We start from the raw sequence: 27,638 nt of genomic DNA on the forward strand, positions 1-27,638 counted from the left end.
TCAGTTGCTTTTGAACAAGTGTACAACTGTACAAAGTCTTTACCTGCTGGCCCAACCTGCTGCGGTTTTTCGGAGCAAGCCGCAAAAAGTCCTCTGTCTTTTAACAAACTCCTGTAGCTCTGCTGTGAGCAGGGCATCCAAAAATACCAGAAACTCGCAAATGTTCCCCTCCACAGAAATCTTTAGTAAAAGGCGAAAGATTTATGCGTGAATGAAGAGAAACTCGAGCTGTACCTATGAGACGTTGGGACAATGTGCTCCCACGCACATGCCACCATGCTCAGCAAGGGTAATGTCTGGTGCAGGCACCTCCCACCCAGCTCTTTTTCTTTTCTTTTTTTTAAAAAAATGCAAAGGACCACGAGGTTTCTGTAGTGTAGCGGTCATCACGTTCGCCTAACACGCGAAAGGTCCTCGGTTCGAAACCGAGCAGAAACAGCGGTCGGATTGTGGTAGAAACTTTAAGCTGTTTGCCACGCCAGGAGGGTTTAGCTCTCTTTACCTTTATACACTTTTTAACAAGAGTGCACCAGAAGATTTATGTCTGCACCCTGAAGACAGGTTTCCGTAGTGTAGTGGTTATCACGTTCGCTTTACACGCGAAAGGTCCCCAGTTCAAAACTGGGCGGAAACAAGCGGAGGTGTTTTTAATATGCATGCTGAAATTCGCTACAAAGTCCTTAATTTTGAGACCGGTGAAGGTCATCGTACCAAGGAGCAGTAGGCAGACTGCCATGCCGAATGAGGTTTGTTCTATTGTATGTGGAATGTACAGACTGTCACACTGCTTGCATGGCAGGTTATGGGACGGAGCCATCTTTGAAAAAGCACACGAAAAGGACTTTTGGGTTTCTGTAGTGTAGCGGTCATCGCGTTCGCCTAACACGCGAAAGGTCCTCGGTTCGAAACCGAGCAGAAACAGTGGTTGCCTTTTGACAGAAACTTTGAACTTTTGGCCATGCCAGGAGGGTTCAGCTCTCTTTTCCTTTATGTGCTTTTTAACAAGCGTGCACCAGAAGATTGCTGTCTGCATACTGAAGACAGGTTTCCGTAGTGTTGTGGTTATCACGTTCGCCTCACACGCGAAAGGTCCCCAGTTCGAAACTGGGCGGAAACTGTGGGTGGTGTTTGCAAAAATATCTTATGTGGTTTTCTGTTGAGCAGGTCAGTACACTTGCAGGGCGATTTGCGGTGTAAACTCTTTAGAAAAGGACAAAAACAAAACAAATGACCAATGAGGTTTCCTGTAGAGTAATAAAAATGTTTGGTCTGCCACCAAAAAGAGCAGCTTTTTGCCATTTTAAGAACACTGGGCAGTCTATCGTTTCAGTTGCTTTTGAACAAGTGTACAACTGTACAAAGTCCTTACCTGCTGGCCCAACCTGCTGTGGTTCTTCGGAGCAAGCCGCAAAAAGTCCTCTGTTTTTTAACAAACTCATGTAGCTCTGCTGTGAGCAGGGCATCCAAAAATACCAGAAACTCGCAAATGTTCCCCTCCACGGAAATCTTTAGTAAAAGGCGAAAGATTTATGCGTGAATGAAGAGAAACTCGAGCTGTACCTATGAGACGTTGGGACAATGTGCTCCCACGCACATGCCACCATGCTCAGCAAGGGTAATGTCTGGTGCAGGCTCCTCCCACCCAGCTCTTTTTCTTTTCTTTTTTTAAAAAAAATGCAGAGGACCACAAGGTTTCTGTAGTGTAGCGGTCATCACGTTCGCCTAACACGCGAAAGGTCCTCGGTTCGAAACCGAGCAGAAACAGCGGTCGGATTGTGATAGAAACTTTGAACTTTTGGCCATGCCAGGAGGGTTTAGCTCTCTTTACCTTTATACACTTTTTAACAAGAGTGCACCAGAAGATTTATGTCTGCACCCTGAAGACAGGTTTCCGTAGTGTAGTGGTTATCACGTTCGCTTTACACGCGAAAGGTCCCCAGTTCAAAACTGGGCGGAAACAAGCGGAGGTGTTTTTAATATGCATGCTGAAATTCGCTACAAAGTCCTTAATTTTGAGACCGGTGAAGGTCATCGTACCAAGGAGCAGTAGGCAGACTGCCATGCCGAATGAGGTTTGTTCTGTTGTATGTGGAATGTACAGACTGTCACACTGCTTGCAGGGCAGGTTATGGGACGGAGCCATCTTCGAAAAATCACACGCAATGGATCCTTTAGGTTTCTGTAGTGTAGCGGTCATCACGTTCGCCTAACACGCGAAAGGTCCTCGGTTCGAAAACGAGCAGAAACAGTGGTTGCCTTTTGACAGAAACTTTGAACTTTTGGCCATGCCAGGAGGGTTCAGCTCTTTTTTTCCTTTATGTGATTTTAACAAGCGTGCACCAGAAGATTGCTGTCTGCATCCTGAAGACAGGTTTCCGTAGTGTAGTGGTTATCACGTTCGCCTCACACGCGAAAGGTCCCCAGTTCGAAACTGGGCGGAAACTGTGGGTGGTGTTTGCAAAAATATCTTATGTGGTTTTTCTGTTGAGCAGGTCAGTACACTTGCAGGGCGATTTGCGGTGTAAACTCTTTAGAAAAGGACAAAAACAAAACAAATGACCATTGAGGTTTCCTGTAGAGTAATAAAAAATGTTTGGTCTGCCCCCAAAAAGAGCAGCTTTTGCCATTTTAAGAACACTGGGCAGTCTATCGTTTCAGTTGCTTTTGAACAAGTGTACAACTGTACAAAGTCCTTACCTGCTGGCCCAACCTGCTGCGGTTCTTCGGAGCAAGCCGCAAAAAGTCCTCTGTCTTTTAACAAACTCATGTAGCTCTGCTGTGAGCAGGGCATCCAAAAATACCAGAAACTCGCAAATGTTCCCCTCCACGGAAATCTTTAGTAAAAGGCGAAATATTTATGCGTGAATGAAGAGAAACTCGAGCTGTACCTATGAGACGTTGGGACAATGTGCTCCCACGCACATGCCACCATGCTCAGCAAGGGTAATGTCTGGTGCAGGCTCCTCCCACCCAGCTCTTTTTCTTTTCTTTTTTTTTAAAAAATGCAAAGGACCACGAGGTTTCTGTAGTGTAGCGGTCATCACATTCGCCTAACACGCGAAAGGTCCTCGGTTCGAAACCGAGCAGAAACAGCGGTCGGATTGTGATAGAAACTTTAAGCTGTTTGCCACGCCAGGAGGGTTTAGCTATTTTTACCTTTATACACTTTTTAACAAGAGTGCACCAGAAGATTTATGTCTGCACCCTGAAGACAGGTTTCCGTAGTGTAGTGGTTATCACGTTCGCTTTACACGCGAAAGGTCCCCAGTTCAAAACTGGGCGGAAACAAGCGGAGGTGTTTTTAATATGCATGCTGAAATTCGCTACAAAGTCCTTAATTTTGAGACCGGTGAAGGTCGTCGTACCAAGGAGCAGTAGGCAGACTGCCATGCCGAATGAGGTTTGTTCTGTTGTATGTGGAATGTACAGACTGTCACACTGCTTGCAGGGCAGGTTATGGGACGGAGCCATCTTCGAAAAAGCACACGCAATGGATCCTTTAGGTTTCTGTAGTGTAGCGGTCATCACGTTCGCCTAACACGCGAAAGGTCCTCGGTTCGAAACCGAGCAGAAACAGTGGTTGCCTTTTGACAGAAACTTTGAACTTTTGGCCATGCCAGGAGGGTTCAGCTCTCTTTTCCTTTATGTGCTTTTTAACAAGCGTGCACCAGAAGATTGCTGTCTGCATCCTGAAGACAGGTTTCCGTAGTGTAGTGGTTATCACGTTCGCCTCACACGCGAAAGGTCCCCAGTTCGAAACTGGGCGGAAACTGTGGGTGGTGTTTGCAAAAATATCTTATGTGGTTTTCTGTTGAGCAGGTCAGTACACTTGCAGGGCGATTTGCGGTGTAAACTCTTTAGAAAAGGACAAAAACAAAACAAATGACCATTGAGGTTTCCTGTAGAGTAATAAAAAATGTTTGGTCTGCCACCAAAAAGAGCAGCTTTTTGCCATTTTAAGAACACTGGGCAGTCTATCGTTTCAGTTGCTTTTGAACAAGTGTACAACTGTACAAAGTCCTTACCTGCTGGCCCAACCTGCTGCGGTTCTTCGGAGCAAGCCGCAAAAAGTCCTCTGTTTTTTAACAAACTCATGTAGCTCTGCTGTGAGCAGGGCATCCAAAAATACCAGAAACTCGCAAATGTTCCCCTCCACAGAAATCTTTAGTAAAAGGCGAAAGATTTATGCGTGAATGAAGAGAAACTCGAGCTGTACCTATGAGACGTTGGGACAATGTGCTCCCACGCACATGCCACCATGCTCAGCAAGGGTAATGTCTGGTGCAGGCACCTCCCACCCAGCTCTTTTTCTTTTCTTTTTTTTAAAAAAATGCAAAGGACCACGAGGTTTCTGTAGTGTAGCGGTCATCACGTTCGCCTAACACGCGAAAGCTCCTCGGTTCGAAACCGAGCAGAAACAGCGGTCGGATTGTGATAGAAACTTTAAGCTGTTTGCCACGCCAGGAGGGTTTAGCTCTCTTTACCTTTATACACTTTTTAACAAGAGTGCACCAGAAGATTTATGTCTGCACCCTGAAGACAGGTTTCCGTAGTGTAGTGGTTATCACGTTCGCTTTACACGCGAAAGGTCCCCAGTTCAAAACTGGGCGGAAACAAGCGGAGGTGTTTTTAATATGCATGCTGAAATTCGCTACAAAGTCCTTAATTTTGAGACCGGTGAAGGTCATCGTACCAAGGAGCAGTAGGCAGACTGCCATGCCGAATGAGGTTTGTTCTATTGTATGTGGAATGTACAGACTGTCACACTGCTTGCATGGCAGGTTATGGGACGGAGCCATCTTTGAAAAAGCACACGAAAAGGACTTTTGGGTTTCTGTAGTGTAGCGGTCATCGCGTTCGCCTAACACGCGAAAGGTCCTCGGTTCGAAACCGAGCAGAAACAGTGGTTGACTTTTGACAGAAACTTTGAACTTTTGGCCATGCCAGGAGGGTTCAGCTCTCTTTTCCTTTATGTGCTTTTTAACAAGCGTGCACCAGAAGATTGCTGTCTGCATCCTGAAGACAGGTTTCCGTAGTGTAGTGGTTATCACGTTCGCCTCACACGCGAAAGGTCCCCAGTTCGAAACTGGGCGGAAACTGTGGGTGGTGTTTGCAAAAATATCTTATGTGGTTTTCTGTTGAGCAGGTCAGTACACTTGCAGGGCGATTTGCGGTGTAAACTCTTTAGAAAAGGACAAAAACAAAACAAATGACCATTGAGGTTTCCTGTAGAGTAATAAAAATGTTTGGTCTGCCACCAAAAAGAGCAGCTTTTTGCCATTTTAAGAACACTGGGCAGTCTATCGTTTCAGTTGCTTTTGAACAAGTGTACAACTGTACAAAGTCCTTACCTGCTGGCCCAACCTGCTGTGGTTCTTCGGAGCAAGCCGCAAAAAGTCCTCTGTATTTTAACAAACTCATGTAGCTCTGCTGTGAGCAGGGCATCCAAAAATACCAGAAACTCGCAAATGTTCCCCTCCACGGAAATCTTTAGTAAAAGGCGAAAGATTTATGCGTGAATGAAGAGAAACTCGAGCTGTACCTATGAGACGTTGGGACAATGTGATCCCACGCACATGCCACCATGCTCAGCAAGGGTAATGTCTGGTGCAGGCTCCTCCCACCCAGCTCTTTTTCTTTTGTTTTTTTTTTAAAAATGCAGAGGACCACAAGGTTTCTGTAGTGTAGCGGTCATCACGTTCGCCTAACACGCGAAAGGTCCTCGGTTCGAAACCGAGCAGAAACAGCGGTCGGATTGTGATAGAAACTTTAAGCTGTTTGCCACGCCAGGAGGGTTTAGCTCTCTTTACCTTTATACACTTTTTAACAAGAGTGCACCAGAAGATTTATGTCTGCACCCTGAAGACAGGTTTCCGTAGTGTAGTGGTTATCACGTTCGCTTTACACGCGAAAGGTCCCCAGTTCAAAACTGGGCGGAAACAAGCGGAGGTGTTTTTAATATGCATGCTGAAATTCGCTACAAAGTCCTTAATTTTGAGACCGGTGAAGGTCATCGTACCAAGGAGCAGTAGGCAGACTGCCATGCCGAATGAGGTTTGTTCTGTTGTATGTGGAATGTACAGACTGTCACACTGCTTGCAGGGCAGGTTATGGGACGGAGCCATCTTCGAAAAATCACACGCAATGGATCCTTTAGGTTTCTGTAGTGTAGCGGTCATCACGTTCGCCTAACACGCGAAAGGTCCTCGGTTCGAAAACGAGCAAAAACAGTGGTTGCCTTTTGACAGAAACTTTGAACTTTTGGCCATGCCAGGAGGGTTCAGCTCTCTTTTCCTTTATGTGATTTTAACAAGCGTGCACCAGAAGATTGCTGTCTGCATCCTGAAGACAGGTTTCCGTAGTGTAGTGGTTATCACGTTCGCCTCACACGCGAAAGGTCCCCAGTTCGAAACTGGGCGGAAACTGTGGGTGGTGTTTGCAAAAATATCTTATGTGGTTTTTCTGTTGAGCAGGTCAGTACACTTGCAGGGCGATTTGCGGTGTAAACTCTTTAGAAAAGGACAAAAACAAAACAAATGACCATTGAGGTTTCCTGTAGAGTAATAAAAAATGTTTGGTCTGCCCCCAAAAAGAGCAGCTTTTGCCATTTTAAGAACACTGGGCAGTCTATCGTTTCAGTTGCTTTTGAACAAGTGTACAACTGTACAAAGTCCTTACCTGCTGGCCCAACCTGCTGCGGTTTTTCGGAGCAAGCCGCAAAAAGTCCTCTGTCTTTTAACAAACTCATGTAGCTCTGCTGTGAGCAGGGCATCCAAAAATACCAGAAACTCGCAAATGTTCCCCTCCACAGAAATCTTTAGTAAAAGGCGAAAGATTTATGCGTGAATGAAGAGAAACTCGAGCTGTACCTATGAGACGTTGGGACAATGTGCTCCCACGCACATGCCACCATGCTCAGCAAGGGTAATGTCTGGTGCAGGCACCTCCCACCCAGCTCTTTTTCTTTTCTTTTTTTTAAAAAAATGCAAAGGACCACGAGGTTTCTGTAGTGTAGCGGTCATCACGTTCGCCTAACACGCGAAAGGTCCTCGGTTCGAAACCGAGCAGAAACAGCGGTCGGATTGTGATAGAAACTTTAAGCTGTTTGCCACGCCAGGAGGGTTTAGCTCTCTTTACCTTTATACACTTTTTAACAAGAGTGCACCAGAAGATTTATGTCTGCACCCTGAAGACAGGTTTCCGTAGTGTAGTGGTTATCACGTTCGCTTTACACGCGAAAGGTCCCCAGTTCAAAACTGGGCGGAAACAAGCGGAGGTGTTTTTAATATGCATGCTGAAATTCGCTACAAAGTCCTTAATTTTGAGACCGGTGAAGGTCATCGTACCAAGGAGCAGTAGGCAGACTGCCATGCCGAATGAGGTTTGTTCTATTGTATGTGGAATGTACAGACTGTCACACTGCTTGCATGGCAGGTTATGGGACGGAGCCATCTTTGAAAAAGCACACGAAAAGGACTTTTGGGTTTCTGTAGTGTAGCGGTCATCGCGTTCGCCTAACACGCGAAAGGTCCTCGGTTCGAAACCGAGCAGAAACAGTGGTTGACTTTTGACAGAAACTTTGAACTTTTGGCCATGCCAGGAGGGTTCAGCTCTCTTTTCCTTTATGTGCTTTTTAACAAGCGTGCACCAGAAGATTGCTGTCTGCATCCTGAAGACAGGTTTCCGTAGTGTAGTGGTTATCACGTTCGCCTCACACGCGAAAGGTCCCCAGTTCGAAACTGGGCGGAAACTGTGGGTGGTGTTTGCAAAAATATCTTATGTGGTTTTCTGTTGAGCAGGTCAGTACACTTGCAGGGCGATTTGCGGTGTAAACTCTTTAGAAAAGGACAAAAACAAAACAAATGACCATTGAGGTTTCCTGTAGAGTAATAAAAATGTTTGGTCTGCCACCAAAAAGAGCAGCTTTTTGCCATTTTAAGAACACTGGGCAGTCTATCGTTTCAGTTGCTTTTGAACAAGTGTACAACTGTACAAAGTCCTTACCTGCTGGCCCAACCTGCTGTGGTTCTTCGGAGCAAGCCGCAAAAAGTCCTCTGTATTTTAACAAACTCATGTAGCTCTGCTGTGAGCAGGGCATCCAAAAATACCAGAAACTCGCAAATGTTCCCCTCCACGGAAATCTTTAGTAAAAGGCGAAAGATTTATGCGTGAATGAAGAGAAACTCGAGCTGTACCTATGAGACGTTGGGACAATGTGATCCCACGCACATGCCACCATGCTCAGCAAGGGTAATGTCTGGTGCAGGCTCCTCCCACCCAGCTCTTTTTCTTTTTTTTTTTTTTTAAAAATGCAGAGGACCACAAGGTTTCTGTAGTGTAGCGGTCATCACGTTCGCCTAACACGCGAAAGGTCCTCGGTTCGAAACCGAGCAGAAACAGCGGTCGGATTGTGATAGAAACTTTAAGCTGTTTGCCACGCCAGGAGGGTTTAGCTCTCTTTACCTTTATACACTTTTTAACAAGAGTGCACCAGAAGATTTATGTCTGCACCCTGAAGACAGGTTTCCGTAGTGTAGTGGTTATCACGTTCGCTTTACATGCGAAAGGTCCCCAGTTCAAAACTGGGCGGAAACAAGCGGAGGTGTTTTTAATATGCATGCTGAAATTCGCTACAAAGTCCTTAATTTTGAGACCGGTGAAGGTCATCGTACCAAGGAGCAGTAGGCAGACTGCCATGCCGAATGAGGTTTGTTCTGTTGTATGTGGAATGTACAGACTGTCACACTGCTTGCAGGGCAGGTTATGGGACGGAGCCATCTTCGAAAAATCACACGCAATGGATCCTTTAGGTTTCTGTAGTGTAGCGGTCATCACGTTCGCCTAACACGCGAAAGGTCCTCGGTTCGAAAACGAGCAAAAACAGTGGTTGCCTTTTGACAGAAACTTTGAACTTTTGGCCATGCCAGGAGGGTTCAGCTCTCTTTTCCTTTATGTGATTTTAACAAGCGTGCACCAGAAGATTGCTGTCTGCATCCTGAAGACAGGTTTCCGTAGTGTAGTGGTTATCACGTTCGCCTCACACGCGAAAGGTCCCCAGTTCGAAACTGGGCGGAAACTGTGGGTGGTGTTTGCAAAAATATCTTATGTGGTTTTTCTGTTGAGCAGGTCAGTACACTTGCAGGGCGATTTGCGGTGTAAACTCTTTAGAAAAGGACAAAAACAAAACAAATGACCATTGAGGTTTCCTGTAGAGTAATAAAAAATGTTTGGTCTGCCCCCAAAAAGAGCAGCTTTTGCCATTTTAAGAACACTGGGCAGTCTATCGTTTCAGTTGCTTTTGAACAAGTGTACAACTGTACAAAGTCCTTACCTGCTGGCCCAACCTGCTGCGGTTTTTCGGAGCAAGCCGCAAAAAGTCCTCTGTCTTTTAACAAACTCATGTAGCTCTGCTGTGAGCAGGGCATCCAAAAATACCAGAAACTCGCAAATGTTCCCCTCCACAGAAATCTTTAGTAAAAGGCGAAAGATTTATGCGTGAATGAAGAGAAACTCGAGCTGTACCTATGAGACGTTGGGACAATGTGCTCCCACGCACATGCCACCATGCTCAGCAAGGGTAATGTCTGGTGCAGGCACCTCCCACCCAGCTCTTTTTCTTTTCTTTTTTTTAAAAAAATGCAAAGGACCACGAGGTTTCTGTAGTGTAGCGGTCATCACGTTCGCCTAACACGCGAAAGGTCCTCGGTTCGAAACCGAGCAGAAACAGCGGTCGGATTGTGATAGAAACTTTAAGCTGTTTGCCACGCCAGGAGGGTTTAGCTCTCTTTACCTTTATACACTTTTTAACAAGAGTGCACCAGAAGATTTATGTCTGCACCCTGAAGACAGGTTTCCGTAGTGTAGTGGTTATCACGTTCGCTTTACACGCGAAAGGTCCCCAGTTCAAAACTGGGCGGAAACAAGCGGAGGTGTTTTTAATATGCATGCTGAAATTCGCTACAAAGTCCTTAATTTTGAGACCGGTGAAGGTCATCGTACCAAGGAGCAGTAGGCAGACTGCCATGCCGAATGAGGTTTGTTCTATTGTATGTGGAATGTACAGACTGTCACACTGCTTGCATGGCAGGTTATGGGACGGAGCCATCTTTGAAAAAGCACACGAAAAGGACTTTTGGGTTTCTGTAGTGTAGCGGTCATCGCGTTCGCCTAACACGCGAAAGGTCCTCGGTTCGAAACCGAGCAGAAACAGTGGTTGACTTTTGACAGAAACTTTGAACTTTTGGCCATGCCAGGAGGGTTCAGCTCTCTTTTCCTTTATGTGCTTTTTAACAAGCGTGCACCAGAAGATTGCTGTCTGCATCCTGAAGACAGGTTTCCGTAGTGTAGTGGTTATCACGTTCGCCTCACACGCGAAAGGTCCCCAGTTCGAAACTGGGCGGAAACTGTGGGTGGTGTTTGCAAAAATATCTTATGTGGTTTTCTGTTGAGCAGGTCAGTACACTTGCAGGGCGATTTGTGGTGTAAACTCTTTAGAAAAGGACAAAAACAAAACAAATGACCATTGAGGTTTCCTGTAGAGTAATAAAAATGTTTGGTCTGCCACCAAAAAGAGCAGCTTTTTGCCATTTTAAGAACACTGGGCAGTCTATCGTTTCAGTTGCTTTTGAACAAGTGTACAACTGTACAAAGTCCTTACCTGCTGGCCCAACCTGCTGTGGTTCTTCGGAGCAAGCCGCAAAAAGTCCTCTGTATTTTAACAAACTCATGTAGCTCTGCTGTGAGCAGGGCATCCAAAAATACCAGAAACTCGCAAATGTTCCCCTCCACGGAAATCTTTAGTAAAAGGCGAAAGATTTATGCGTGAATGAAGAGAAACTCGAGCTGTACCTATGAGACGTTGGGACAATGTGATCCCACGCACATGCCACCATGCTCAGCAAGGGTAATGTCTGGTGCAGGCTCCTCCCACCCAGCTCTTTTTCTTTTTTTTTTTTTTTAAAAATGCAGAGGACCACAAGGTTTCTGTAGTGTAGCGGTCATCACGTTCGCCTAACACGCGAAAGGTCCTCGGTTCGAAACCGAGCAGAAACAGCGGTCGGATTGTGATAGAAACTTTAAGCTGTTTGCCACGCCAGGAGGGTTTAGCTCTCTTTACCTTTATACACTTTTTAACAAGAGTGCACCAGAAGATTTATGTCTGCACCCTGAAGACAGGTTTCCGTAGTGTAGTGGTTATCACGTTCGCTTTACATGCGAAAGGTCCCCAGTTCAAAACTGGGCGGAAACAAGCGGAGGTGTTTTTAATATGCATGCTGAAATTCGCTACAAAGTCCTTAATTTTGAGACCGGTGAAGGTCATCGTACCAAGGAGCAGTAGGCAGACTGCCATGCCGAATGAGGTTTGTTCTGTTGTATGTGGAATGTACAGACTGTCACACTGCTTGCAGGGCAGGTTATGGGACGGAGCCATCTTCGAAAAATCACACGCAATGGATCCTTTAGGTTTCTGTAGTGTAGCGGTCATCACGTTCGCCTAACACGCGAAAGGTCCTCGGTTCGAAAACGAGCAAAAACAGTGGTTGCCTTTTGACAGAAACTTTGAACTTTTGGCCATGCCAGGAGGGTTCAGCTCTCTTTTCCTTTATGTGATTTTAACAAGCGTGCACCAGAAGATTGCTGTCTGCATCCTGAAGACAGGTTTCCGTAGTGTAGTGGTTATCACGTTCGCCTCACACGCGAAAGGTCCCCAGTTCGAAACTGGGCGGAAACTGTGGGTGGTGTTTGCAAAAATATCTTATGTGGTTTTTCTGTTGAGCAGGTCAGTACACTTGCAGGGCGATTTGCGGTGTAAACTCTTTAGAAAAGGACAAAAACAAAACAAATGACCATTGAGGTTTCCTGTAGAGTAATAAAAAATGTTTGGTCTGCCCCCAAAAAGAGCAGCTTTTGCCATTTTAAGAACACTGGGCAGTCTATCGTTTCAGTTGCTTTTGAACAAGTGTACAACTGTACAAAGTCCTTACCTGCTGGCCCAACCTGCTGCGGTTTTTCGGAGCAAGCCGCAAAAAGTCCTCTGTCTTTTAACAAACTCATGTAGCTCTGCTGTGAGCAGGGCATCCAAAAATACCAGAAACTCGCAAATGTTCCCCTCCACGGAAATCTTTAGTAAAAGGCGAAAGATTTATGCGTGAATGAAGAGAAACTCGAGCTGTACCTATGAGACGTTGGGACAATGTGCTCCCACGCACATGCCACCATGCTCAGCAAGGGTAATGTCTGGTGCAGGCTCCTCCCACCCAGCTCTTTTTCTTTTCTTTTTTTTTAAAAAATGCAAAGGACCACGAGGTTTCTGTAGTGTAGCGGTCATCACATTCGCCTAACACGCGAAAGGTCCTCGGTTCGAAACCGATCAGAAACAGCGGTCGGATTGTGATAGAAACTTTAAGCTGTTTGCCACGCCAGGAGGGTTTAGCTATCTTTACCTTTATACACTTTTTAACAAGAGTGCACCAGAAGATTTATGTCTGCACCCTGAAGACAGGTTTCCGTAGTGTAGTGGTTATCACGTTCGCTTTACACGCGAAAGGTCCCCAGTTCAAAACTGGGCGGAAACAAGCGGAGGTGTTTTTAATATCCATGCTGAAATTCGCTACAAAGTCCTTAATTTTGAGACCGGTGAAGGTCATCGTACCAAGGAGCAGTAGGCAGACTGCTATGCCGAATGAGGTTTGTTCTATTGTATGTGGAATGTACAGACTGTCACACTGCTTGCATGGCAGGTTATGGGATGGAGCCATCTTTGAAAAAGCACACGAAAAGGACTTTTGGGTTTCTGTAGTGTAGCGGTCATCGCGTTCGCCTAACACGCGAAAGGTCCTCGGTTCGAAACCGAGCAGAAACAGTGGTTGCCTTTTGACAGAAACTTTGAACTTTTGGCCATGCCAGGAGGGTTCAGCTCTCTTTTCCTTTATGTGCTTTTTAACAAGCGTGCACCAGAAGATTGCTGTCTGCATACTGAAGACAGGTTTCCGTAGTGTTGTGGTTATCACGTTCGCCTCACACGCGAAAGGTGCCCAGTTCGAAACTGGGCGGAAACTGTGGGTGGTGTTTGCAAAAATATCTTATGTGGTTTTCTGTTGAGCAGGTCAGTACACTTGCAGGGCGATTTGCGGTGTAAACTCTTTAGAAAAGGACAAAAACAAAACAAATGACCAATGAGGTTTCCTGTAGAGTAATAAAAATGTTTGGTCTGCCACCAAAAAGAGCAGCTTTTTGCCATTTTAAGAACACTGGGCAGTCTATCGTTTCAGTTGCTTTTGAACAAGTGTACAACTGTACAAAGTCCTTACCTGCTGGCCCAACCTGCTGTGGTTCTTCGGAGCAAGCCGCAAAAAGTCCTCTGTTTTTTAACAAACTCATGTAGCTCTGCTGTGAGCAGGGCATCCAAAAATACCAGAAACTCGCAAATGTTCCCCTCCACGGAAATCTTTAGTAAAAGGCGAAAGATTTATGCGTGAATGAAGAGAAACTCGAGCTGTACCTATGAGACGTTGGGACAATGTGCTCCCACGCACATGCCACCATGCTCAGCAAGGGTAATGTCTGGTGCAGGCTCCTCCCACCCAGCTCTTTTTCTTTTCTTTTTTTAAAAAAAATGCAGAGGACCACAAGGTTTCTGTAGTGTAGCGGTCATCACGTTCGCCTAACACGCGAAAGGTCCTCGGTTCGAAACCGAGCAGAAACAGCGGTCGGATTGTGATAGAAACTTTGAACTTTTGGCCATGCCAGGAGGGTTTAGCTCTCTTTACCTTTATACACTTTTTAACAAGAGTGCACCAGAAGATTTATGTCTGCACCCTGAAGACAGGTTTCCGTAGTGTAGTGGTTATCACGTTCGCTTTACACGCGAAAGGTCCCCAGTTCAAAACTGGGCGGAAACAAGCGGAGGTGTTTTTAATATGCATGCTGAAATTCGCTACAAAGTCCTTAATTTTGAGACCGGTGAAGGTCATCGTACCAAGGAGCAGTAGGCAGACTGCCATGCCGAATGAGGTTTGTTCTGTTGTATGTGGAATGTACAGACTGTCACACTGCTTGCAGGGCAGGTTATGGGACGGAGCCATCTTCGAAAAATCACACGCAATGGATCCTTTAGGTTTCTGTAGTGTAGCGGTCATCACGTTCGCCTAACACGCGAAAGGTCCTCGGTTCGAAAACGAGCAGAAACAGTGGTTGCCTTTTGACAGAAACTTTGAACTTTTGGCCATGCCAGGAGGGTTCAGCTCTTTTTTTCCTTTATGTGATTTTAACAAGCGTGCACCAGAAGATTGCTGTCTGCATCCTGAAGACAGGTTTCCGTAGTGTAGTGGTTATCACGTTCGCCTCACACGCGAAAGGTCCCCAGTTCGAAACTGGGCGGAAACTGTGGGTGGTGTTTGCAAAAATATCTTATGTGGTTTTTCTGTTGAGCAGGTCAGTACACTTGCAGGGCGATTTGCGGTGTAAACTCTTTAGAAAAGGACAAAAACAAAACAAATGACCATTGAGGTTTCCTGTAGAGTAATAAAAAATGTTTGGTCTGCCCCCAAAAAGAGCAGCTTTTGCCATTTTAAGAACACTGGGCAGTCTATCGTTTCAGTTGCTTTTGAACAAGTGTACAACTGTACAAAGTCCTTACCTGCTGGCCCAACCTGCTGCGGTTCTTCGGAGCAAGCCGCAAAAAGTCCTCTGTCTTTTAACAAACTCATGTAGCTCTGCTGTGAGCAGGGCATCCAAAAATACCAGAAACTCGCAAATGTTCCCCTCCACGGAAATCTTTAGTAAAAGGCGAAAGATTTATGCGTGAATGAAGAGAAACTCGAGCTGTACCTATGAGACGTTGGGACAATGTGCTCCCACGCACATGCCACCATGCTCAGCAAGGGTAATGTCTGGTGCAGGCTCCTCCCACCCAGCTCTTTTTCTTTTCTTTTTTTCTAAAAAATGCAAAGGACCACGAGGTTTCTGTAGTGTAGCGGTCATCACATTCGCCTAACACGCGAAAGGTCCTCGGTTCGAAACCGAGCAGAAACAGCGGTCGGATTGTGATAGAAACTTTAAGCTGTTTGCCACGCCAGGAGGGTTTAGCTATCTTTACCTTTATACACTTTTTAACAAGAGTGCACCAGAAGATTTATGTCTGCACCCTGAAGACAGGTTTCCGTAGTGTAGTGGTTATCACGTTCGCTTTACACGCGAAAGGTCCCCAGTTCAAAACTGGGCGGAAACAAGCGGAGGTGTTTTTAATATGCATGCTGAAATTCGCTACAAAGTCCTTAATTTTGAGACCGGTGAAGGTCGTCGTACCAAGGAGCAGTAGGCAGACTGCCATGCCGAATGAGGTTTGTTCTGTTGTATGTGGAATGTACAGACTGTCACACTGCTTGCAGGGCAGGTTATGGGACGGAGCCATCTTCGAAAAAGCACACGCAATGGATCCTTTAGGTTTCTGTAGTGTAGCGGTCATCACGTTCGCCTAACACGCGAAAGGTCCTCGGTTCGAAACCGAGCAGAAACAGTGGTTGCCTTTTGACAGAAACTTTGAACTTTTGGCCATGCCAGGAGGGTTCAGCTCTCTTTTCCTTTATGTGCTTTTTAACAAGCGTGCACCAGAAGATTGCTGTCTGCATCCTGAAGACAGGTTTCCGTAGTGTAGTGGTTATCACGTTCGCCTCACACGCGAAAGGTCCCCAGTTCGAAACTGGGCGGAAACTGTGGGTGGTGTTTGCAAAAATATCTTATGTGGTTTTCTGTTGAGCAGGTCAGTACACTTGCAGGGCGATTTGCGGTGTAAACTCTTTAGAAAAGGACAAAAACAAAACAAATGACCATTGAGGTTTCCTGTAGAGTAATAAAAAATGTTTGGTCTGCCACCAAAAAGAGCAGCTTTTTGCCATTTTAAGAACACTGGGCAGTCTATCGTTTCAGTTGCTTTTGAACAAGTGTACAACTGTACAAAGTCCTTACCTGCTGGCCCAACCTGCTGCGGTTCTTTGGAGCAAGCCGCAAAAAGTCCTCTGTCTTTTAACAAACTCATGTAGCTCTGCTGTGAGCAGGGCATCCAAAAATACCAGAAACTCGCAAATGTTCCCCTCCACGGAAATCTTTAGTAAAAGGCGAAAGATTTATGCGTGAATGAAGAGAAACTCGAGCTGTACCTATGAGACGTTGGGACAATGTGCTCACACGCACATGCCACCATGCTCAGCAAGGGTAATGTCTGGTGCAGGCTCCTCCCACCCAGCTCTTTTTCTTTTCTTTTTTTTTTTAAAATGCAAAGGACCACGAGGTTTCTGTAGTGTAGCGGTCATCACATTCGCCTAACACGCGAAAGGTCCTCGGTTCGAAACCGAGCAGAAACAGCGGTCGGATTGTGATAGAAACTTTAAGCTGTTTGCCACGCCAGGAGGGTTTAGCTATCTTTACCTTTATACACTTTTTAACAAGAGTGCACCAGAAGATTTATGTCTGCACCCTGAAGACAGGTTTCCGTAGTGTAGTGGTTATCACGTTCGCTTTACACGCGAAAGGTCCCCAGTTCAAAACTGGGCGGAAACAAGCGGAGGTGTTTTTAATATGCATGCTGAAATTCGCTACAAAGTCCTTAATTTTGAGACCGGTGAAGGTCGTCGTACCAAGGAGCAGTAGGCAGACTGCCATGCCGAATGAGGTTTGTTCTGTTGTATGTGGAATGTACAGACTGTCACACTGCTTGCAGGGCAGGTTATGGGACGGAGCCATCTTCGAAAAAGCACACGCAATGGATCCTTTAGGTTTCTGTAGTGTAGCGGTCATCACGTTCGCCTAACACGCGAAAGGTCCTCGGTTCGAAACCGAGCAGAAACAGTGGTTGCCTTTTGACAGAAACTTTGAACTTTTGGCCATGCCAGGAGGGTTCAGCTCTCTTTTCCTTTATGTGCTTTTTAACAAGCGTGCACCAGAAGATTGCTGTCTGCATCCTGAAGACAGGTTTCCGTAGTGTAGTGGTTATCACGTTCGCCTCACACGCGAAAGGTCCCCAGTTCGAAACTGGGCGGAAACTGTGGGTGGTGTTTGCAAAAATATCTTATGTGGTTTTCTGTTGAGCAGGTCAGTACACTTGCAGGGCGATTTGCGGTGTAAACTCTTTAGAAAAGGACAAAAACAAAACAAATGACCATTGAGGTTTCCTGTAGAGTAATAAAAAATGTTTGGTCTGCCACCAAAAAGAGCAGCTTTTTGCCATTTTAAGAACACTGGGCAGTCTATCGTTTCAGTTGCTTTTGAACAAGTGTACAACTGTACAAAGTCCTTACCTGCTGGCCCAACCTGCTGCGGTTCTTCGGAGCAAGCCGCAAAAAGTCCTCTGCTTTTTAACAAACTCATGTAGCTCTGCTGTGAGCAGGGCATCCAAAAATACCAGAAACTCGCAAATGTTCCCCTCCACGGAAATCTTTAGTAAAAGGCGAAAGATTTATGCGTGAATGAAGAGAAACTCGAGCTGTACCTATGAGACGTTGGGACAATGTGCTCCCACGCACATGCCACCATGCTCAGCAAGGGTAATGTCTGGTGCAGGCTCCTCCCACCCAGCTCTTTTTCTTTTCTTTTTTTTTAAAAAATGCAAAGGACCACGAGGTTTCTGTAGTGTAGCGGTCATCACATTCGCCTAACACGCGAAAGGTCCTCGGTTCGAAACCGAGCAGAAACAGCGGTCGGATTGTGATAGAAACTTTAAGCTGTTTGCCACGCCAGGAGGGTTTAGCTATCTTTACCTTTATACACTTTTTAACAAGAGTGCACCAGAAGATTTATGTCTGCACCCTGAAGACAGGTTTCCGTAGTGTAGTGGTTATCACGTTCGCTTTACACGCGAAAGGTCCCCAGTTCAAAACTGGGCGGAAACAAGCGGAGGTGTTTTTAATATGCATGCTGAAATTCGCTACAAAGTCCTTAATTTTGAGACCGGTGAAGGTCGTCGTACCAAGGAGCAGTAGGCAGACTGCCATGCCGAATGAGGTTTGTTCTGTTGTATGTGGAATGTACAGACTGTCACACTGCTTGCAGGGCAGGTTATGGGACGGAGCCATCTTCGAAAAAGCACACGCAATGGATCCTTTAGGTTTCTGTAGTGTAGCGGTCATCACGTTCGCCTAACACGCGAAAGGTCCTCGGTTCGAAACCGAGCAGAAACAGTGGTTGCCTTTTGACAGAAACTTTGAACTTTTGGCCATGCCAGGAGGGTTCAGCTCTCTTTTCCTTTATGTGCTTTTTAACAAGCGTGCACCAGAAGATTGCTGTCTGCATCCTGAAGACAGGTTTCCGTAGTGTAGTGGTTATCACGTTCGCCTCACACGCGAAAGGTCCCCAGTTCGAAACTGGGCGGAAACTGTGGGTGGTGTTTGCAAAAATATCTTATGTGGTTTTCTGTTGAGCAGGTCAGTACACTTGCAGGGCGATTTGCGGTGTAAACTCTTTAGAAAAGGACAAAAACAAAACAAATGACCATTGAGGTTTCCTGTAGAGTAATAAAAAATGTTTGGTCTGCCACCAAAAAGAGCAGCTTTTTGCCATTTTAAGAACACTGGGCAGTCTATCGTTTCAGTTGCTTTTGAACAAGTGTACAACTGTACAAAGTCCTTACCTGCTGGCCCAACCTGCTGCGGTTCTTTGGAGCAAGCCGCAAAAAGTCCTCTGTCTTTTAACAAACTCATGTAGCTCTGCTGTGAGCAGGGCATCCAAAAATACCAGAAACTCGCAAATGTTCCCCTCCACGGAAATCTTTAGTAAAAGGCGAAAGATTTATGCGTGAATGAAGAGAAACTCGAGCTGTACCTATGAGACGTTGGGACAATGTGCTCACACGCACATGCCACCATGCTCAGCAAGGGTAATGTCTGGTGCAGGCTCCTCCCACCCAGCTCTTTTTCTTTTCTTTTTTTTTTTAAAATGCAAAGGACCACGAGGTTTCTGTAGTGTAGCGGTCATCACATTCGCCTAACACGCGAAAGGTCCTCGGTTCGAAACCGAGCAGAAACAGCGGTCGGATTGTGATAGAAACTTTAAGCTGTTTGCCACGCCAGGAGGGTTTAGCTATCTTTACCTTTATACACTTTTTAACAAGAGTGCACCAGAAGATTTATGTCTGCACCCTGAAGACAGGTTTCCGTAGTGTAGTGGTTATCACGTTCGCTTTACACGCGAAAGGTCCCCAGTTCAAAACTGGGCGGAAACAAGCGGAGGTGTTTTTAATATGCATGCTGAAATTCGCTACAAAGTCCTTAATTTTGAGACCGGTGAAGGTCGTCGTACCAAGGAGCAGTAGGCAGACTGCCATGCCGAATGAGGTTTGTTCTGTTGTATGTGGAATGTACAGACTGTCACACTGCTTGCAGGGCAGGTTATGGGACGGAGCCATCTTCGAAAAAGCACACGCAATGGATCCTTTAGGTTTCTGTAGTGTAGCGGTCATCACGTTCGCCTAACACGCGAAAGGTCCTCGGTTCGAAACCGAGCAGAAACAGTGGTTGCCTTTTGACAGAAACTTTGAACTTTTGGCCATGCCAGGAGGGTTCAGCTCTCTTTTCCTTTATGTGCTTTTTAACAAGCGTGCACCAGAAGATTGCTGTCTGCATCCTGAAGACAGGTTTCCGTAGTGTAGTGGTTATCACGTTCGCCTCACACGCGAAAGGTCCCCAGTTCGAAACTGGGCGGAAACTGTGGGTGGTGTTTGCAAAAATATCTTATGTGGTTTTCTGTTGAGCAGGTCAGTACACTTGCAGGGCGATTTGCGGTGTAAACTCTTTAGAAAAGGACAAAAACAAAACAAATGACCATTGAGGTTTCCTGTAGAGTAATAAAAAATGTTTGGTCTGCCACCAAAAAGAGCAGCTTTTTGCCATTTTAAGAACACTGGGCAGTCTATCGTTTCAGTTGCTTTTGAACAAGTGTACAACTGTACAAAGTCCTTACCTGCTGGCCCAACCTGCTGCGGTTCTTCGGAGCAAGCCGCAAAAAGTCCTCTGTTTTTTAACAAACTCATGTAGCTCTGCTGTGAGCAGGGCATCCAAAAATACCAGAAACTCGCAAATGTTCCCCTCCACAGAAATCTTTAGTAAAAGGCGAAAGATTTATGCGTGAATGAAGAGAAACTCGAGCTGTACCTATGAGACGTTGGGACAATGTGCTCCCACGCACATGCCACCATGCTCAGCAAGGGTAATGTCTGGTGCAGGCACCTCCCACCCAGCTCTTTTTCTTTTCTTTTTTTTAAAAAAATGCAAAGGACCACGAGGTTTCTGTAGTGTAGCGGTCATCACGTTCGCCTAACACGCGAAAGGTCCTCGGTTCGAAACCGAGCAGAAACAGCGGTCGGATTGTGATAGAAACTTTAAGCTGTTTGCCACGCAAGGAGGGGTTAGCTCTCTTTACCTTTATACACTTTTTAACAAGAGTGCACCAGAAGATTTATGTCTGCACCCTGAAGACAGGTTTCCGTAGTGTAGTGGTTATCACGTTCGCTTTACACGCGAAAGGTCCCCAGTTCAAAACTGGGCGGAAACAAGCGGAGGTGTTTTTAATATGCATGCTGAAATTCGCTACAAAGTCCTTAATTTTGAGACCGGTGAAGGTCATCGTACCAAGGAGCAGTAGGCAGACTGCCATGCCGAATGAGGTTTGTTCTATTGTATGTGGAATGTACAGACTGTCACACTGCTTGCATGGCAGGTTATGGGACGGAGCCATCTTTGAAAAAGCACACGAAAAGGACTTTTGGGTTTCTGTAGTGTAGCGGTCATCGCGTTCGCCTAACACGCGAAAGGTCCTCGGTTCGAAACCGAGCAGAAACAGTGGTTGACTTTTGACAGAAACTTTGAACTTTTGGCCATGCTAGGAGGGTTCAGCTCTCTTTTCCTTTATGTGCTTTTTAACAAGCGTGCACCAGAAGATTGCTGTCTGCATCCTGAAGACAGGTTTCGGTAGTGTAGTGGTTATCACGTTCGCCTCACGAAAGGTCCCCTGTTCGAAACTGGGTGGAAACTGTGGGTGGTGTTTGCAAAAATATCTTATGTGGTTTTCTGTTGAGCAGGTCAGTACACTTGCAGGGTGATTTGCGGTTTAAACTCTTTAGAAAAGGACAAAAACAAAACAAATGACCATTGAGGTTTCCTGTAGAGTAATAAAAAATGTTTGGTCTGCCCCCAAAAAGAGCAGCTTTTGCCATTTTAAGAACACTGGGCAGTCTATCGTTTCAGTTGCTTTTGAACAAGTGTACAACTGTACAAAGTCCTTACCTGCTGGCCCAACCTGCTGCGGTTCTTCGGAGCAAGCCGCAAAAAGTCCTCTGTCTTTTAACAAACTCATGTAGCTCTGCTGTGAGCAGGGCATCCAAAAATACCAGAAACTCGCAAATGTTCCCCTCCACGGAAATCTTTAGTAAAAGGCGAAAGATTTATGCGTGAATGAAGAGAAACTCGAGCTGTACCTATGAGACGTTGGGACAATGTGCTCCCACGCACATGCCACCATGCTCAGCAAGGGTAATGTCTGGTGCAGGCTCCTCCCACCCAGCTCTTTTTCTTTTCTTTTTTTTTTAAAAATGCAAAGGACCACGAGGTTTCTGTAGTGTAGCGGTCATCACATTCGCCTAACACGCGAAAGGTCCTCGGTTCGAAACCGAGCAGAAACAGTGGTTGACTTTTGACAGAAACTTTGAACTTTTGGCCATGCCAGGAGGGTTCAGCTCTCTTTTCCTTTATGTGCTTTTTAACAAGCGTGCACCAGAAGATTGCTGTCTGCATCCTGAAGACAGGTTTCCGTAGTGTAGTGGTTATCACGTTCGCCTCACACGCGAAAGGTCCCCAGTTCGAAACTGGGCGGAAACTGTGGGTGGTGTTTGCAAAAATATCTTATGTGGTTTTCTGTTGAGCAGGTCAGTACACTTGCAGGGCGATTTGCGGTGTAAACTCTTTAGAAAAGGACAAAAACAAAACAAATGACCATTGAGGTTTCTTGCCATTTTAAGAACACTGGGCAGTCTATCGTTTCAGTTGCTTTTGAACAAGTGTACAACTGTACAAAGTCCTTACCTGCTGGCCCAACCTGCTGCGGTTCTTTGGAGCAAGCCGCAAAAAGTCCTCTGTCTTTTAACAAACTCATGTAGCTCTGCTGTGAGCAGGGCATCCAAAAATACCAGAAACTCGCAAATGTTCCCCTCCACGGAAATCTTTAGTAAAAGGCGAAAGATTTATGCGTGAATGAAGAGAAACTCGAGCTGTACCTATGAGACGTTGGGACAATGTGCTCACACGCACATGCCACCATGCTCAGCAAGGGTAATGTCTGGTGCAGGCTCCTCCCACCCAGCTCTTTTTCTTTTCTTTTTTTTTTTAAAATGCAAAGGACCACGAGGTTTCTGTAGTGTAGCGGTCATCACATTCGCCTAACACGCGAAAGGTCCTCGGTTCGAAACCGAGCAGAAACAGCGGTCGGATTGTGATAGAAACTTTAAGCTGTTTGCCACGCCAGGAGGGTTTAGCTATCTTTACCTTTATACACTTTTTAACAAGAGTGCACCAGAAGATTTATGTCTGCACCCTGAAGACAGGTTTCCGTAGTGTAGTGGTTATCACGTTCGCTTTACACGCGAAAGGTCCCCAGTTCAAAACTGGGCGGAAACAAGCGGAGGTGTTTTTAATATGCATGCTGAAATTCGCTACAAAGTCCTTAATTTTGAGACCGGTGAAGGTCGTCGTACCAAGGAGCAGTAGGCAGACTGCCATGCCGAATGAGGTTTGTTCTGTTGTATGTGGAATGTACAGACTGTCACACTGCTTGCAGGGCAGGTTATGGGACGGAGCCATCTTCGAAAAAGCACACGCAATGGATCCTTTAGGTTTCTGTAGTGTAGCGGTCATCACGTTCGCCTAACACGCGAAAGGTCCTCGGTTCGAAACCGAGCAGAAACAGTGGTTGCCTTTTGACAGAAACTTTGAACTTTTGGCCATGCCAGGAGGGTTCAGCTCTCTTTTCCTTTATGTGCTTTTTAACAAGCGTGCACCAGAAGATTGCTGTCTGCATCCTGAAGACAGGTTTCCGTAGTGTAGTGGTTATCACGTTCGCCTCACACGCGAAAGGTCCCCAGTTCGAAACTGGGCGGAAACTGTGGGTGGTGTTTGCAAAAATATCTTATGTGGTTTTCTGTTGAGCAGGTCAGTACACTTGCAGGGCGATTTGCGGTGTAAACTCTTTAGAAAAGGACAAAAACAAAACAAATGACCATTGAGGTTTCCTGTAGAGTAATAAAAAATGTTTGGTCTGCCACCAAAAAGAGCAGCTTTTTGCCATTTTAAGAACACTGGGCAGTCTATCGTTTCAGTTGCTTTTGAACAAGTGTACAACTGTACAAAGTCCTTACCTGCTGGCCCAACCTGCTGCGGTTCTTCGGAGCAAGCCGCAAAAAGTCCTCTGCTTTTTAACAAACTCATGTAGCTCTGCTGTGAGCAGGGCATCCAAAAATACCAGAAACTCGCAAATGTTCCCCTCCACGGAAATCTTTAGTAAAAGGCGAAAGATTTATGCGTGAATGAAGAGAAACTCGAGCTGTACCTATGAGACGTTGGGACAATGTGCTCCCACGCACATGCCACCATGCTCAGCAAGGGTAATGTCTGGTGCAGGCTCCTCCCACCCAGCTCTTTTTCTTTTCTTTTTTTTTAAAAAATGCAAAGGACCACGAGGTTTCTGTAGTGTAGCGGTCATCACATTCGCCTAACACGCGAAAGGTCCTCGGTTCGAAACCGAGCAGAAACAGCGGTCGGATTGTGATAGAAACTTTAAGCTGTTTGCCACGCCAGGAGGGTTTAGCTATCTTTACCTTTATACACTTTTTAACAAGAGTGCACCAGAAGATTTATGTCTGCACCCTGAAGACAGGTTTCCGTAGTGTAGTGGTTATCACGTTCGCTTTACACGCGAAAGGTCCCCAGTTCAAAACTGGGCGGAAACAAGCGGAGGTGTTTTTAATATGCATGCTGAAATTCGCTACAAAGTCCTTAATTTTGAGACCGGTGAAGGTCGTCGTACCAAGGAGCAGTAGGCAGACTGCCATGCCGAATGAGGTTTGTTCTGTTGTATGTGGAATGTACAGACTGTCACACTGCTTGCAGGGCAGGTTATGGGACGGAGCCATCTTCGAAAAAGCACACGCAATGGATCCTTTAGGTTTCTGTAGTGTAGCGGTCATCACGTTCGCCTAACACGCGAAAGGTCCTCGGTTCGAAACCGAGCAGAAACAGTGGTTGCCTTTTGACAGAAACTTTGAACTTTTGGCCATGCCAGGAGGGTTCAGCTCTCTTTTCCTTTATGTGCTTTTTAACAAGCGTGCACCAGAAGATTGCTGTCTGCATCCTGAAGACAGGTTTCCGTAGTGTAGTGGTTATCACGTTCGCCTCACACGCGAAAGGTCCCCAGTTCGAAACTGGGCGGAAACTGTGGGTGGTGTTTGCAAAAATATCTTATGTGGTTTTCTGTTGAGCAGGTCAGTACACTTGCAGGGCGATTTGCGGTGTAAACTCTTTAGAAAAGGACAAAAACAAAACAAATGACCATTGAGGTTTCCTGTAGAGTAATAAAAAATGTTTGGTCTGCCACCAAAAAGAGCAGCTTTTTGCCATTTTAAGAACACTGGGCAGTCTATCGTTTCAGTTGCTTTTGAACAAGTGTACAACTGTACAAAGTCCTTACCTGCTGGCCCAACCTGCTGCGGTTCTTTGGAGCAAGCCGCAAAAAGTCCTCTGTCTTTTAACAAACTCATGTAGCTCTGCTGTGAGCAGGGCATCCAAAAATACCAGAAACTCGCAAATGTTCCCCTCCACGGAAATCTTTAGTAAAAGGCGAAAGATTTATGCGTGAATGAAGAGAAACTCGAGCTGTACCTATGAGACGTTGGGACAATGTGCTCACACGCACATGCCACCATGCTCAGCAAGGGTAATGTCTGGTGCAGGCTCCTCCCACCCAGCTCTTTTTCTTTTCTTTTTTTTTTTAAAATGCAAAGGACCACGAGGTTTCTGTAGTGTAGCGGTCATCACATTCGCCTAACACGCGAAAGGTCCTCGGTTCGAAACCGAGCAGAAACAGCGGTCGGATTGTGATAGAAACTTTAAGCTGTTTGCCACGCCAGGAGGGTTTAGCTATCTTTACCTTTATACACTTTTTAACAAGAGTGCACCAGAAGATTTATGTCTGCACCCTGAAGACAGGTTTCCGTAGTGTAGTGGTTATCACGTTCGCTTTACACGCGAAAGGTCCCCAGTTCAAAACTGGGCGGAAACAAGCGGAGGTGTTTTTAATATGCATGCTGAAATTCGCTACAAAGTCCTTAATTTTGAGACCGGTGAAGGTCGTCGTACCAAGGAGCAGTAGGCAGACTGCCATGCCGAATGAGGTTTGTTCTGTTGTATGTGGAATGTACAGACTGTCACACTGCTTGCAGGGCAGGTTATGGGACGGAGCCATCTTCGAAAAAGCACACGCAATGGATCCTTTAGGTTTCTGTAGTGTAGCGGTCATCACGTTCGCCTAACACGCGAAAGGTCCTCGGTTCGAAACCGAGCAGAAACAGTGGTTGCCTTTTGACAGAAACTTTGAACTTTTGGCCATGCCAGGAGGGTTCAGCTCTCTTTTCCTTTATGTGCTTTTTAACAAGCGTGCACCAGAAGATTGCTGTCTGCATCCTGAAGACAGGTTTCCGTAGTGTAGTGGTTATCACGTTCGCCTCACACGCGAAAGGTCCCCAGTTCGAAACTGGGCGGAAACTGTGGGTGGTGTTTGCAAAAATATCTTATGTGGTTTTCTGTTGAGCAGGTCAGTACACTTGCAGGGCGATTTGCGGTGTAAACTCTTTAGAAAAGGACAAAAACAAAACAAATGACCATTGAGGTTTCCTGTAGAGTAATAAAAAATGTTTGGTCTGCCACCAAAAAGAGCAGCTTTTTGCCATTTTAAGAACACTGGGCAGTCTATCGTTTCAGTTGCTTTTGAACAAGTGTACAACTGTACAAAGTCCTTACCTGCTGGCCCAACCTGCTGCGGTTCTTCGGAGCAAGCCGCAAAAAGTCCTCTGTTTTTTAACAAACTCATGTAGCTCTGCTGTGAGCAGGGCATCCAAAAATACCAGAAACTCGCAAATGTTCCCCTCCACAGAAATCTTTAGTAAAAGGCGAAAGATTTATGCGTGAATGAAGAGAAACTCGAGCTGTACCTATGAGACGTTGGGACAATGTGCTCCCACGCACATGCCACCATGCTCAGCAAGGGTAATGTCTGGTGCAGGCACCTCCCACCCAGCTCTTTTTCTTTTCTTTTTTTTAAAAAAATGCAAAGGACCACGAGGTTTCTGTAGTGTAGCGGTCATCACGTTCGCCTAACACGCGAAAGGTCCTCGGTTCGAAACCGAGCAGAAACAGCGGTCGGATTGTGATAGAAACTTTAAGCTGTTTGCCACGCAAGGAGGGGTTAGCTCTCTTTACCTTTATACACTTTTTAACAAGAGTGCACCAGAAGATTTATGTCTGCACCCTGAAGACAGGTTTCCGTAGTGTAGTGGTTATCACGTTCGCTTTACACGCGAAAGGTCCCCAGTTCAAAACTGGGCGGAAACAAGCGGAGGTGTTTTTAATATGCATGCTGAAATTCGCTACAAAGTCCTTAATTTTGAGACCGGTGAAGGTCATCGTACCAAGGAGCAGTAGGCAGACTGCCATGCCGAATGAGGTTTGTTCTATTGTATGTGGAATGTACAGACTGTCACACTGCTTGCATGGCAGGTTATGGGACGGAGCCATCTTTGAAAAAGCACACGAAAAGGACTTTTGGGTTTCTGTAGTGTAGCGGTCATCGCGTTCGCCTAACACGCGAAAGGTCCTCGGTTCGAAACCGAGCAGAAACAGTGGTTGACTTTTGACAGAAACTTTGAACTTTTGGCCATGCTAGGAGGGTTCAGCTCTCTTTTCCTTTATGTGCTTTTTAACAAGCGTGCACCAGAAGATTGCTGTCTGCATCCTGAAGACAGGTTTCGGTAGTGTAGTGGTTATCACGTTCGCCTCACGAAAGGTCCCCTGTTCGAAACTGGGTGGAAACTGTGGGTGGTGTTTGCAAAAATATCTTATGTGGTTTTCTGTTGAGCAGGTCAGTACACTTGCAGGGTGATTTGCGGTTTAAACTCTTTAGAAAAGGACAAAAACAAAACAAATGACCATTGAGGTTTCCTGTAGAGTAATAAAAAATGTTTGGTCTGCCCCCAAAAAGAGCAGCTTTTGCCATTTTAAGAACACTGGGCAGTCTATCGTTTCAGTTGCTTTTGAACAAGTGTACAACTGTACAAAGTCCTTACCTGCTGGCCCAACCTGCTGCGGTTCTTCGGAGCAAGCCGCAAAAAGTCCTCTGTCTTTTAACAAACTCATGTAGCTCTGCTGTGAGCAGGGCATCCAAAAATACCAGAAACTCGCAAATGTTCCCCTCCACGGAAATCTTTAGTAAAAGGCGAAAGATTTATGCGTGAATGAAGAGAAACTCGAGCTGTACCTATGAGACGTTGGGACAATGTGCTCCCACGCACATGCCACCATGCTCAGCAAGGGTAATGTCTGGTGCAGGCT

The 27,638-nt window shown here is 45.9% G+C and overlaps 1 long non-coding RNA gene across 1 annotated transcript in view; it reads right to left on the minus strand.

Moving 5' to 3' along the window:
• The window catches only part of LOC308690179, a 1,067,189-nt gene that overhangs the window by 769,209 nt on the left and 270,342 nt on the right, over positions 1–27,638 (minus strand). The window lies entirely within an intron of this gene.

This window comes from Scardinius erythrophthalmus (assembly GCF_964197995.2).
Source record: "Scardinius erythrophthalmus genome assembly, chromosome: 4".
NCBI lineage: Eukaryota > Metazoa > Chordata > Actinopteri > Cypriniformes > Leuciscidae > Scardinius > Scardinius erythrophthalmus.